The sequence below is a fragment of the Astatotilapia calliptera genome, unplaced genomic scaffold (assembly GCF_900246225.1).
Source record: "Astatotilapia calliptera unplaced genomic scaffold, fAstCal1.2 U_scaffold_61, whole genome shotgun sequence".
Classification (NCBI taxonomy): domain Eukaryota; kingdom Metazoa; phylum Chordata; class Actinopteri; order Cichliformes; family Cichlidae; genus Astatotilapia; species Astatotilapia calliptera.
The window spans coordinates 85,420-97,916 of NW_020535802.1; the positions used below are offsets into that span (position 1 = coordinate 85,420).

A 12,497-nucleotide genomic window follows, 5' to 3' on the forward strand; every position below is an offset into this window, starting at 1 on the left:
GGTCCTGCAGCATCAGTTGGACATGTTAAACCATCAGCAGCAACAACATACAGGCTCCGTCAGACATGTAGAGCAAAACGAGCGAGACAAAGCTATGGTTGAAGTGCTGCAGCTGCAGATTTGGATGTGTATGAGAGGCTAAAAAGTGTTCTGCCATTCTTCAGAGATACCGTTCACTTGTGAAACAAGGCATGAGTGAAAAAAATATGCTAACACTAGCTTTGCCTTCTGAAACCGGTCAGGATGCATCTGACCGCCAAAGCAATGTTGGTGGCGACAGACAAAAAGACATGTTTGGGATGAGATTTTGTCCTATATGGCAAAAAGGAGCAGAAAAAATGCAGAGCTTATTTTAACAGCGCTCACTCGTGCGTCGGGAGTTTCTTGGAATGATAGGGGTGAGATTATTATTGACAACCAGAGAATCAGAGGTTTGCATCTCTATGATTTGATCAAAAGTGCAACAGCAACACGTAGAGCAACAGATGTTTCATGGCCTGCAGGGTGGTCGACATTTTTAAAAACACTCGCCCGCTTAAATGTTCCTCTGTCTGCTTTTCCTAATGCTGAGGTGAGGAGGACTATTAGCCAATATAAAGGCGACACTGGCGACCCGAGTGTGGAAACAAATGGTTTGCACAAGAAGCGGTCACTGAGTGATCAAAGCTTATTTACCACACATAAAAAATCAAGGCAGAGTAGAAGCGGGTGGATCGATTTTTAATGAATTTTAAAATTATGTTTGTTTTTCTTATTCTTGAAAAAAAGATCATTTAACCTCGCATTTGTTTCCCTTTTTATACACTACTACTTATGTGTTTTTTCTTATTTATGTCTATATTGTTTTGTTAAACAGATGACAGTTTTCCCCTTTTTACTACTTTTTGAACTCTATGCTGATGTTTAAAGATTTTATTATTACTAAATAATGTTTTTAACAATTAGGTGAAAATAAATACCAGATGAAACGATATTCTCTTCTGTTATCTTTTATTATTTGTTACTTGAATCAGTATCCGCGCTGCACACAATCAAAGTTATTTTCAAAACATGCAGAAACAGGTCTTATTTTGTTAACAAAATGACAAACCATTGTATTGTTACAAACAAGGTTATCACTGTACATATTAATTAGTCTTGAATAAGACGCTCCTTTTTGGACATGATATAGAAAAAACACACAGTGTTGTCCGCAGGTTGCCGAAAAGTCCTTCTGAACCTGTCTCCCAGAATACAATATCCGAGCGGTGTTTTTAAAAGAAAAACTTTTATCTCGGGTGAAAACGTATCAGGTGAGTTACCAAAGCTGTCAAAAAAGTGCCCTTGCTTGTCTTTGTGATATAGAACACCAACCAGTGCTTCCCAGGTAAGTCTGATGGATCTGTATTCACAATGCCCATGCATGGATATCTGATGGGTTTTGTTGGCAGCTGGTCACATGCTAAGATGCCTAGAAGATGAGCCCTGATACTAATCCTTTTAACAATGCTGGTTAGTTCTATTGTATTCATTTTGAATCTTTAGTAGTCGTCCAGCAGCACTTGTCTCATATTAGATATTTGGATGACTGAATCAAATACAGAGTAACACACCAGGTTCATTGTTCGGGGTAGCGGATTTCTGAAACGGGTTTCCAGCCTCACGTTCCCTGTTTGAACTAACGATACGTTCCCTGAATGTCCTTCATCAGCTTCCAGATTGAAACAGGAATTGTTTGGCCAGATACGACTGTCCATCAGCGTATAAACACATGAGTTCTATATCACAGTTTTAAAATTAAATGGATTACGTGTAAAAGAACCAGGATAAGCTTCGTTATCCACGAAGGCGATGATGACAAATTTAGGCAACCTGCCCATAAATAAATTAGTTGATATTCTTGCCCCAGCAGGTGTGGAGAAGGTCTTTAAAGAAACTCTGTCTACAGCATATTTTGCATTTGCATGATGCAGCGCCTTGCCGTGTGCCAGCCTGACACTTGGTGAGACACTGATTCTTTTCACAAATAAGCTGGCAGAGACGATTTTAACTTTATACGCGGTGTTAGCTCCAGTCATGAGAGCAAATTCGTCTTTAGAGCGCACAAATTTCAGCGACAGATCGATTCCATTAAGTAATAATTTTTCTTGAAAAAACAGGTCTGCGTGTACTGGAGCAATCAATTCAACAATACTGCTATTCGCTGTATAAGTACCTCTGGTCACCAGACCCTGGCTCTCCCCTTCTATACATGTATCATTCATGTGCGAGGCTGTGTCTGTACAGAATAAAGCGCTGCTCAACTGTGTGTCTAAAGTCTGCTTATTATAATTGATAAGACATTCTATTATGCCTCTGTATGGATACTGTTGGATGATTGGCTAATCAAGCGATCCCCCAAATTTACATCTACCTGACTAAATAAGGTGCAACCTGGATAATTAACAAGTCCCACGTTTGTGTCACGGGGTGGAGAGGGACAAGTTACCTAAGATATTTTTATTGTGCATGTTTGGTTTTGTTTTTACTTTCTTTAATATTTTAATATTGTATAGTGTTCTATTCTTGGTTTTATTGCATGTTTTATGGTATTCATCGGTGACTTGTCCTGGAAAGTCTCCGCCCCTCCTTGATTATGAACCCGACACACCTGTGAGGTCCCGGAGGCCAATAAGAGTGATGGGAGACGAGAGAGAGGAGATTGATGGTGGAGTGAGGACTGAGAGAGTGAACGGTATCAGGCGGTGGCGGTGCCACAAGCCCAGACGGGCTGGTGCCGGTTGGTGTGCCACAGGAAAGCGGTGGCAACCGGAACAGAAACATCGATAGGGCGGCGAGACGCCGCCGGGTTTTCCCTTCTTCTAAGGCGGCTAGAGTTGGCTAATGCAGGCACCAGCGCGCAGAGAGCACCAGCGGAAGCCACGAGACGGCTGTGCCGATTTCCAGTTTTAAAGAAGCGGTGGGCGGAGTTGAGAGCTCTACCCACCCGGGCATATCGGGGCGTGAGTGCGAGAGGGAGGCGAGGACTCCGCTGGTTCCTTTGGTTATACCACCTGCTGGATTTCTTAGCTCCCTGGGACTTTTAGGTCGTGGCGCAGGCCACAGGACTTTTAATGTTATGCTTTATTGATTTTTACTGTGTTACCCCTTGGCCAAGGTTGTTTTAATTCATTTTACATTTTTAACTATTTAAATATAATAAATTATATTTTTAATCTTACAGTTTAAATTGTGTGCTTTCCCTTGGCGGCTCCACTGCGCTGCCCGTTTTGAGGAAGGTTTCCTTCCTTTAAAAAAAAAAAAAAAACACAAAACACTGTGGAAATAAAATCAGCCTTTCCACTCCGTTACATAATCATCCCTGCCTAAGTTTGTGCCGTCAGCATCTGTGATTCTTACTCGTGTGTAGATATAGGAATCGTTTAGATCCAGGTAATCCTCTCCGGACGATGAGATTTAAACTCGATTGGACCTCCGTCTGTGATTGCAGAAACTGGTGGAATTTCAATAAAGGTCGTTTTCTCTATGGACGTTTGTGTGTATGGGACAGTAAAAAGATCGAGCTCTGTTTTTAGACATTCTCTGATTGGTTGTGTAACAGAGCCATTTAGAAGATGTCACATGCTGTAGTTTTTGAACGACTGGTTCTGGGTCTTTTCACTCCGCGTGGTTGTCTCCGTTTGGTGGCTTTCCTGGCAGGTTTTGTCGTTTTACGCTTTTTAGGCGGCGGCGTATCACGCATGCGTGCAGTGGGAGGGGTCTTAGAAGGTTTGGGTGTATACACATACAAGCTGTTGCCATCCTGCTCAGTAGATGTTGGCTTGGTTATGTTGGATATCACATCAGACACTATGCCTGATGCTGCTGTTTTTAGGTGGGGTTTGACTATGCTGACTCCTTTTTTAAACAACGGTACAGCAATTCTAAACAGGCTGCGGAACAAACCTCCCAGACCTGCGCCACATTGCGTGCTGGTCCCAATATAACCATTCAATTCTCCACCAGCCTGATTTAAATAATATCTTACAGATTTTGCTTCATCTGTGTTGTAGACAGACATCCTTATTTTTTAAAAATGGTGTCTTATGGGTCGGAAGTTGAACTTGACAAACACCTTCCCGTATAAAAAGGGTATGTGTTGATTTTGGTCGTCTTTCAAATCAATTTCTATGTCATCGATTAAGGATTTCGAGACCTGTGTGTAGTGTGGGCTGTCAAACTGAAGAATGGCTCCCCGACGGTCATCGTCTGTTATATTTATTGCTCTTAATAGCTGCGCATGGGCGTCACCCACAAGCTGGTAATCAACGATATCTGCATAAATAAAAATGTTATATTTTCCGCCGTATACGTCTGCAGGATGTGGTGCGTATGTGTTTTTATAAAGAAGTACAAACAGGTCTTCTGATTTGAATCCTAAGATTCCTGCCAGTCTCCCTCTAAATGTGAGAACTGTGCCCCTATAGGGCCCATAACACTAACATGGTTACTAACTTCACTGTATTGTGTTTTAATGTCGGAGTTATGTTTTAATGTTTTATTATCTGCGCCACAGATGCATAATGCCCCACAGACAGCTCAATCACGGTTATGGACAATGCTCCATTTGTGACTGGATCATAAATTTCCACTCGCGAATCTGATTGTGGAAAAGACAACCATAGTCTTGGGTATTGAAATTCTATAACACCGACCTCATACGGTTCATTTAAAACAACAGGTTTTGCTAGCTTTGTTCTAAAATTAGATTTCTTATTGCCTGGATAAACATGTGCTGAAGCATTCGAGAAGAGGCTCACATAAAAGCCTGCGTTGTTGTTGTTCGTTTTATCCATTCCTTCCTTCCTTTATCAGTCTTTGTCTAGTGCAGAATGAAAGTATGCAGAGCTGCGGCGTCTCTGTTAATCACACTTCAACGATGTCTTTTTCAGGGATCCATGATTTTCAAATGAGAAGGCCAACCGAGCCATTTGACCAGCGCTAACTTTTTTCGGTCCTCTTTTTTCTGCCAAGTATTTTCTCTATTTGAAACCTTTTGTTTTTGTCAATAGTCACCTGCTGTGTATTCATAAATTACACCTTTCACTGCAGCTCCTGTGAGATCCTCCAGTTTGTATACGGGAGGGTCTCTTCCTAAACGCTCCTTTATGGTAAAGTACTCATCTGTGTAGGTCTGATGGTAACCCTTTCAGAATATGCCTCGTAGTTTAGATATTCTCTCTGTATCGCCCACATTAAATTTAAAAGTCACCGGTTTTTGGGGTTTCATTTTGTACAGGGTGTTAAAGACTGCTTTCTCATTATCTTTGCACACCTCGGTGGGGGTCATTTTGATAGAGCTGTGATAAGACAGGTTATAGGACTGTACAAGATCTTGGATCACATTAACATATCTTGGCGAGTTAACTGATGTTAAGTATTTCCACATTTTCCCCTTTAAGGTGCGGTTAAAACGCTCTACCACACATGATTTCATTTCACTAAAGGTTGAAAAATGTGTGATGTTATGCTGCTCCATTAGTTTTTTAAATGTTTATTATAAAATTCCTTCCCTAAATCTGTTTGGAGTTTTTCAGGCACACGGCCCTCTCTCAGAATATCACCAAAAGCCTCAGCAACAGCCTGTCCTGTCTTGGTTTCAAGGCACCTAACCCATGCATACTTAGAAAACACATCTATGCATGTCAATAAGTACCTAACATTATCATCATCCGCAGAATATTCACGCATGTCAACCAAATCAGCTTGAAACTGTTTGTCAGTCCCGTTAACCAAAACTCTATTTCTGTATCCTTGCATTTCTGTATCCTTGCATTTCTGTGTCCTCTATCCTTGCAGGTTTATGAAGAGTATATGTGTCATCTCCTTTTAAAAACGCTCCACGTCAGGTAATGACGGCTTTAAGCCTGTTGCCTCACTGACAGCGATACGGAGCTTCTTTACACTTCCTAAACCCCCTGGGTGTGCAGGGTTGTGATATATTTTTCTCAGCGTGTTTTCCATAATCACTTTGACCAAACACAAATACAAATGACCAGAAAAAAGTGTTAGCATACGTTTTTATTTCATTTTCTGTGTAGTGCACAGTAAGGTTTTTATAACAGATGTACATTAAATCTTGTGTCTCCCAGACCAGTAGTTTCCAATCATGTGGAGCAGCGCTGATTTAACTCCGCGGGTGTGATGATTGGTATTTAGCAGGTATCCGACATTCTCATCAGTGGTGCAAACAATGTGCGGCACTGATCTCAGTTCACACAGAAGACGCTCTGCAGTGCTGATGATTTGTGCTTCAGCCTCACTGACACTGTATGAGCAAACAAACAGACGGATGGCCGGGATGAATCGGGGCGTCCGGAGCTTTTCCATCACCTCATCATAGCAGGTCTCGAAGAAAAACACAGGCAGCTCAAACAGGCAACTGTGGTGTAACTGGCTGGGGTGACCGGATTGGCATCCATAACATATCTCCTGCACATACTCATTCAGTGCCGTCGACAGCAGGTGGAAGGTTGTGAGTTTAATGTTGAGTTCCGTTTCCTCAGACGGGTGTGATCCTGCAGAGTCCTGTGAGCATCCTGGAGAGGGGGGAGGAGTCGGTGGGGTCTGGTGTTAGAGTGAATTGTTAAATGTTTGTCATTTTTATGTTTACCATTTGTACATTGTTTTAACTCTGATGAAAGAAATTCCACTGTCCTTCCCCCCAGATTCTCGAGGATCAAGGTGGGGGGCTGTAGTCTTTTATCACAGACACATCCTTGTGCTTCTTTTGATGTAACCTTCCTGCGTTTATGACCCTTTGGTCAGCAGGAGGTCTGAGACACACACACACACACACACACACACACACACACACACACACACACACTAATATTCTCATAAGAAGAGTTGTTTGTATGTGCTAAAAAAAAACAAGCCTCAGAATGAAAACAAAATGAGGCTAATTAGTTCTTTGCCTTATATAGTGTACAAAGGTTGCAGCCTTGTTCTATCATGGAAATGTTAGTAGACTCCTATGACTCACAGAACATTTGAGCCGACCTGGTTTTCCATTTTAGGATGAAACCTCTTCTCACCCACACTCTGCTATTCATCTCTGTTTTTATGTTGCGGCTTTTGAGCCGGGTCGTAACACTGAAGATTACAAAGATCAACATTAAGACCAGTCTGTGCATTCAAAGCAGTGACAGAAAAGAGTGTGGGGCATTAACCCCCACTCACTGAAATGGCATCCAAGATGCCTTCATAACTTTAAGAAAAGGAAAGAAAAAAGGCAATAAAATGTAACTCTAGGAATCACTCATTTCATCCACCTTTGCCACCATTTTCCACATTAATTAGAAGATGAAATGAATCGATTAGCTCAAAGAAATTCCACTGCAGACGAGTGTTTTGGTGGTTAACCCTTGGTAAGTCCTTAAAAAAAAAAAAAAGTACCCCTTATGAAGACCTAGAGCCAAAAATCGACCACGCCATAAAAAGTGCTATAAAAAGATTATACATTAATATTTTTCCACTTTAAATTAGCCAATATTTTAGACCTACTTCTCCTTGAAATATTCATATAAAGTTTTAATTATATTTCGCGATTTTAACCTTTTATATCCCGGTTTTGTCACATGAGCACACTGCCTTTTTTGGCAAAAAAAAATGAAAAAATTAAATATTTTCCATAAAATACATTTGAAAGTTATATTTTATTGTACTTTTAATTAGGCCTTTGGATGGTCTAAAAATTACTACTGACCTTCATTTTGATCGGCCGTTAGTTTTTTTTGCAGGAGAACGTTTTTCACTCTTGCCCCAATAAATGCATATTACCTTGTTGCCATCTAAAATCAAATAAAAAGCATTATGTAAATAAAAATACAAGATCAGTTTGAACCAAATAAACATTTATTTTTCAACAATGAACAAGAACATGTATATGGTAAATGTAATTATGTATATTGTTGTTGGGAATGGGGAAATGTATGAGAGAGAAAGAGAGTGTGAGAAAGTGAGAAAGCAGTGAGAGGGTGGGGGGCGTGTGTGTGGCTGGGGGGTAAATGTCTTGCTCAGGTAGAGCAGTGGCTGCAGACAAATTTGCTGTGGGCTCGGCAGCTGAATTTTCCACATTTGCTGCATGTGTTTCCCACTCGCCTCCTTTTCCCAACACAGAGCTCACAGAGCTTCCTGCCCTTGGGATTTGTCACTCCAGAGGGGCCTGCAGCAGCACCATCCTGCGCATCTCTTACTAACTCAGCAGCGGCTGATGAGCGGGGAAGACGCTGTCTTTGTGACAAATGGGGCGTGATCAGGCCTTCTCCCACCTCTTCAATGAACATCCTCCTCCTGTGTGGCTTCTGCTGATGCCAGGCCTGATCCACGGAGGTCCACAGCATGAAGGCGTTGTAGAGGGAGACGTCTATGATGTGATGAAAAAGGGCCATTGGCCATCGATTGGTCCGTCTCCTGCAGGAGTAGGTGCCGACAACCTAACAAAAAATAAACATAACAAAAAAAAACAACAACATAAAACCTCTGTATATTTTACACAAGAATATATGAAGAAAAATGAATAAAGGTGTGCGTAACTGATGCGTAATGACACCCACCTTATCAAGGTTGTCGACACCTCCTTTGCATCGATTGTAGTCTGTGATGATCGCTGGCTTTTTTCTCTCGTCATCGCTGACCTCCGGCCTGCGATGTTTCGTGCTCAATAAAAGCACATTCCTGCCCCGTCGGGGAATGTACGACACTAGGGTCTGTTTCGCTGAAAAGGCAAAGATCGAGGAGTAGACGGCTCTCCCTCTCATCTGGCGCAAAACGGGTGGGATTCCTTTTTTGTTCTGGCGGATTGTGCCGACCAGAGCCATTTTATTTTTGAGGAGTTCCTCTGCCAGTTCAGATGAGGTGAAAAAAATTGTCGACTGTGACGACATGCCCATGGAGCCCGTCAGTCATCTGCTGGACGACCCTCATCCCCTGGTTTACCTCGGCCGGGTCGCCCGCTGCTCTCCCGGTGTAAACCTGCAGCCGCCAGGCGTATGATGTCTTGACATCGCATACTGCCCAGACCTTTATGCCGCATTTCGCAGGCTTTTTGGGGATATACTGGCGGAAACTGCACCTTCCCTTGAACGGTACCAGCTGCTCATCCACCGTAAGGTCCCGGTCTGGACTAAACAACATCCCCAGGCGGTGTGCCCACATGTCCCATATCTGCCGAATGGGAGCCAATTTGTCCGCACGTCGTGCAGGTCGGGTGAGTTTGTCATCAAATCGGAGCGCTCTGGTTATGTGACAAAATCTTTTCTCAGCCACTGAGGCACGGAAAATCTTCCTTCCCGTTTTCTCACTCCAAAGGCTGGCGATGGCCTCGTGCTTTGACCGGTATACACCGGACAAAATTAGCAGCCCCACATAAGCGAGCATTTCGTTGCTATCTAAATCTCTCCAGAATGAGATGTAGCGTCTGCCCTGAAGGTTTGTCATTGCAACTATATGCTGTATAATCCCATCAGTTATGTACAACCTGAAGCTGGAGAGTGGGTCCGTAATTCGGGCTACGGCGTAGTGGGTCGGTCCCGGAATAAGCCCCGTGGGTGCTGCGACGTAGCGCAGCGTCTCGGCGTTTGTTGCGGACCATTTCTTCCCATCTTTGGAGGTCCACGCCGCTGCTTCCTCCGGCGTCCTCCCCTCGTTCTCATCTTCAGAAGAAAAATCAGAGGACGACTCCTGGTGATCAGTGTCGAGAGACGAATCATCCGTGTCACCCCCGGAATCAGAGTCACTCTCGGCAGATGAAGAGGAGAGATCCTCGCTGTCAGAGCGCATCAGGATGTCCACTACTTCCTCGGTACCGTGCCATCGTGAAAATGCCTACTCCCGCGCTACGGCTTATTCTTATAACCTCTCCTGCCTGCACCTGCATAAACAAGCTGAGGTTGGCGACAAAATAAAGTCTAATTTGTTTTTTATTCTTGTTTTCATGTTAGATTTGTTTGCATTGCAGGGTGTACTTCAAAGAGGGAAGGCTTTTATCTAAACTTAGAATGAGACAGACACAATTTTTTTTTCTTTTAGGCAGAGACCTTTATTTTATTAATTTTTAAATATAAAGGTCAAAATGCACCCTCTAACAGCCCTAAGGGCAGAAAATGGTCCCGAACGAGCAGCGGGCCAAGCTGCTGCTGCACTCGGGGAATGAGTCTGCCTTTCCCAGGTGTATGTCTCGAGCAGCCCGCTGGAAAAGGTCTATGTTCCAGCAGGCGTCACATGTGGAACAAGGGCGCCACCCGGTGGCCAAATAAAAAAAATTACAATTCTAAGGCCCCTTGTCCAACACGGAACCGAAACAGAAGCCATCACCCATACGTTAATGGTAATAATTCTGCAGTGAAAAATAGCGTTTATAATGGGTTTCAATGGGGCGATTTATGGCTCTAGGACCTCATGTGGATGGCGGTTTGTAGCTTAGCCACTTTAAGCTAATCTAATAAACGGAGACTGCAATTCTAAAGAAAAAAGAAAAAAAAAAGGGTCGGAAGGTTTGGCTATATTCTATTCAACACAGTGAAAATGGCCTAATATTAAAAAACGCTGGGGATGAAAAATGGCTGTAGGTCCTACTGAGGGTTAAACTGCAAAGCAAGCCACGCACATGGTGCAGGCCACTTCTGTGGGCTCTATCAGGGATTTATGTGACTAGTCGACTAATTGTCACTAGTCTGTATCAGACTTACCAGTCGTTCAATCTAATTGTTAACATTTTAATTGATGCCCAACGCTGGTACATTGTGTTCTAAATGTTAGGCAGCGATCTACCACCAGATGGTGCACTGTTGTTGAGAAACGCCATAAATCTATTAATCTACCCTGATCTTCTTGTTAACACTGAGATCGCAGATACACGCAGAGGAAATTAGTTTCCTGAGAGGTGGAAAACCTCTCCTTTAGGAGAGCAGTTAAGTCAATGGGGGAGGGGCTCAGAGTAGAGTCACTACTCCTTCACATCAAAAGGTGACAGCCACCTTGGCCAGGAGGCTGTTCCAGCTGGGCACGTCCTACCAGTAGGAGGCCCCAGCATCCTTGGTCATGCTAGCCAGTTTACATCTATCAGCTGTGGTCAGGAGTAGTCCTTCCTGCTGCCCCCACAACCTGACTAGAAAACAGCTGTATAATGTATTACCTGAATCATTCTCGCCACACTTAGACGTACTTTTAGATTCTCAAATGATTGTCATATTTTAATAGAACATCTTTTGTAGTAATGCATTTTCATTTGTATTTAACAGAATGTGATAAATGGTTTAAGATACCTCTGCGTCTAGTTTGACAGTTTCTATTAATCAGTTCTGAAAATCAACTCAATATCTGAATGTTCCTTAGTTTTACATTAGTTGGTTAGTCTAATTATTTCCCCCTCGATTAGTCGACTAGTAAATAAGACGCCAGGAACATCCCTACTCTTCAGACAAAATGTGAGTATGAATTACACACCAAGGTATTAAAATGGATATGGAGTATGGCTTTGGTTTACCATAAACAGCTGATGTAAGGACATCATTAATGTACTCTGTCCAATGAACACTGGAAACAAGACTGCACTGACCTTGCTGGCAAACCTCAATGAGTTCAGAGTTTCCCCAAAGCTGTCGGGCTCCGGAGCAATGTTAACAAACATCAAGCTGCAAATAAAGACATCCAAAATTAGTGCCAAAGAATAAACAGTCACAATCTGAAGTGATGAGATCAAACGCTGTTAAATATTTTTTGGGGATAAATTCCTTCAGTTTTATGTGTCGTCATTATAAAGATTTGTGATGTCAACAAACTCACGTTTTGCCGTTTCCCCCCCAAACATCCCTGAAGGAGGTACGTGAGCTTCGAGTTCCTGTAAGCTACGTAAGTCTCCTGGAACACAAAGGCCAAAAAAATCATTAATACTGTAAATGTAAAGAAAGCAGGTGTGACATCTAAGACTACAGAAACTGCAGCTGCAGACCTTTTTGGCCAGAGCGGCGATAACGACGCCCAGGTTGGACAGTGAGCTGTTGATGGCGGTCATCTCTTTGAAACGGTCACCCTGAGACTGGCTCTTCACCATTCGCTCACTGCCAGCCAAGTCCACCAGGCACAGAGTGGCTACACACACAGAGAAAACCAACTCTTATAGGAAGCAGTGATCCGTTTTTCCTTCCATTAAAGGTAGTTTTAATACTTTACAAAACACTTCTTTTAGCGCTCAGGGGCTCAAACATTAACGTTGAGTCATCAGAGCAGATTTTGCACTGGTTACAGTAACAATAACTAACCAGACTAAATATTATAGATCCAAAAAGAAGAAACCCACATTCCTGATGCTGGTACTTCCAGTGTGATTATACTCAGTGTTACGACCCGGCTCAAAAGCCGCAACATAAAAACAGAGATGAATAGCAGAGTGTGGGTGAGAAGAGGTTTCATCCTAAAATGGAAAAACCAGGTTGGCTAAAATGGCTGGTTGCCACCAACGGCAAAGACTAGTGCAC

The 12,497-nt window shown here is 42.8% G+C and overlaps 1 long non-coding RNA gene and 1 pseudogene across 1 annotated transcript; both read right to left on the reverse strand.

Moving 5' to 3' along the window:
- Nucleotides 1-7,914: 7,914 nt before the first annotated feature.
- LOC113018329 (piggyBac transposable element-derived protein 4-like) lies at nucleotides 7,915-10,034 on the reverse strand (annotated as a pseudogene).
- A 725-nt stretch (nucleotides 10,035-10,759) lies between these two features.
- On the reverse strand, nucleotides 10,760-12,315 carry LOC113018331 (uncharacterized). The gene is made up of 4 exons (XR_003271767.1): nucleotides 12,282-12,315; nucleotides 11,972-12,111; nucleotides 11,806-11,880; nucleotides 10,760-11,654 (listed from the first exon to the last, which is right to left on the reverse strand). It is a non-coding gene; the product is annotated as an uncharacterized LOC113018331 (long non-coding RNA).
- Nucleotides 12,316-12,497: the final 182 nt, after the last annotated feature.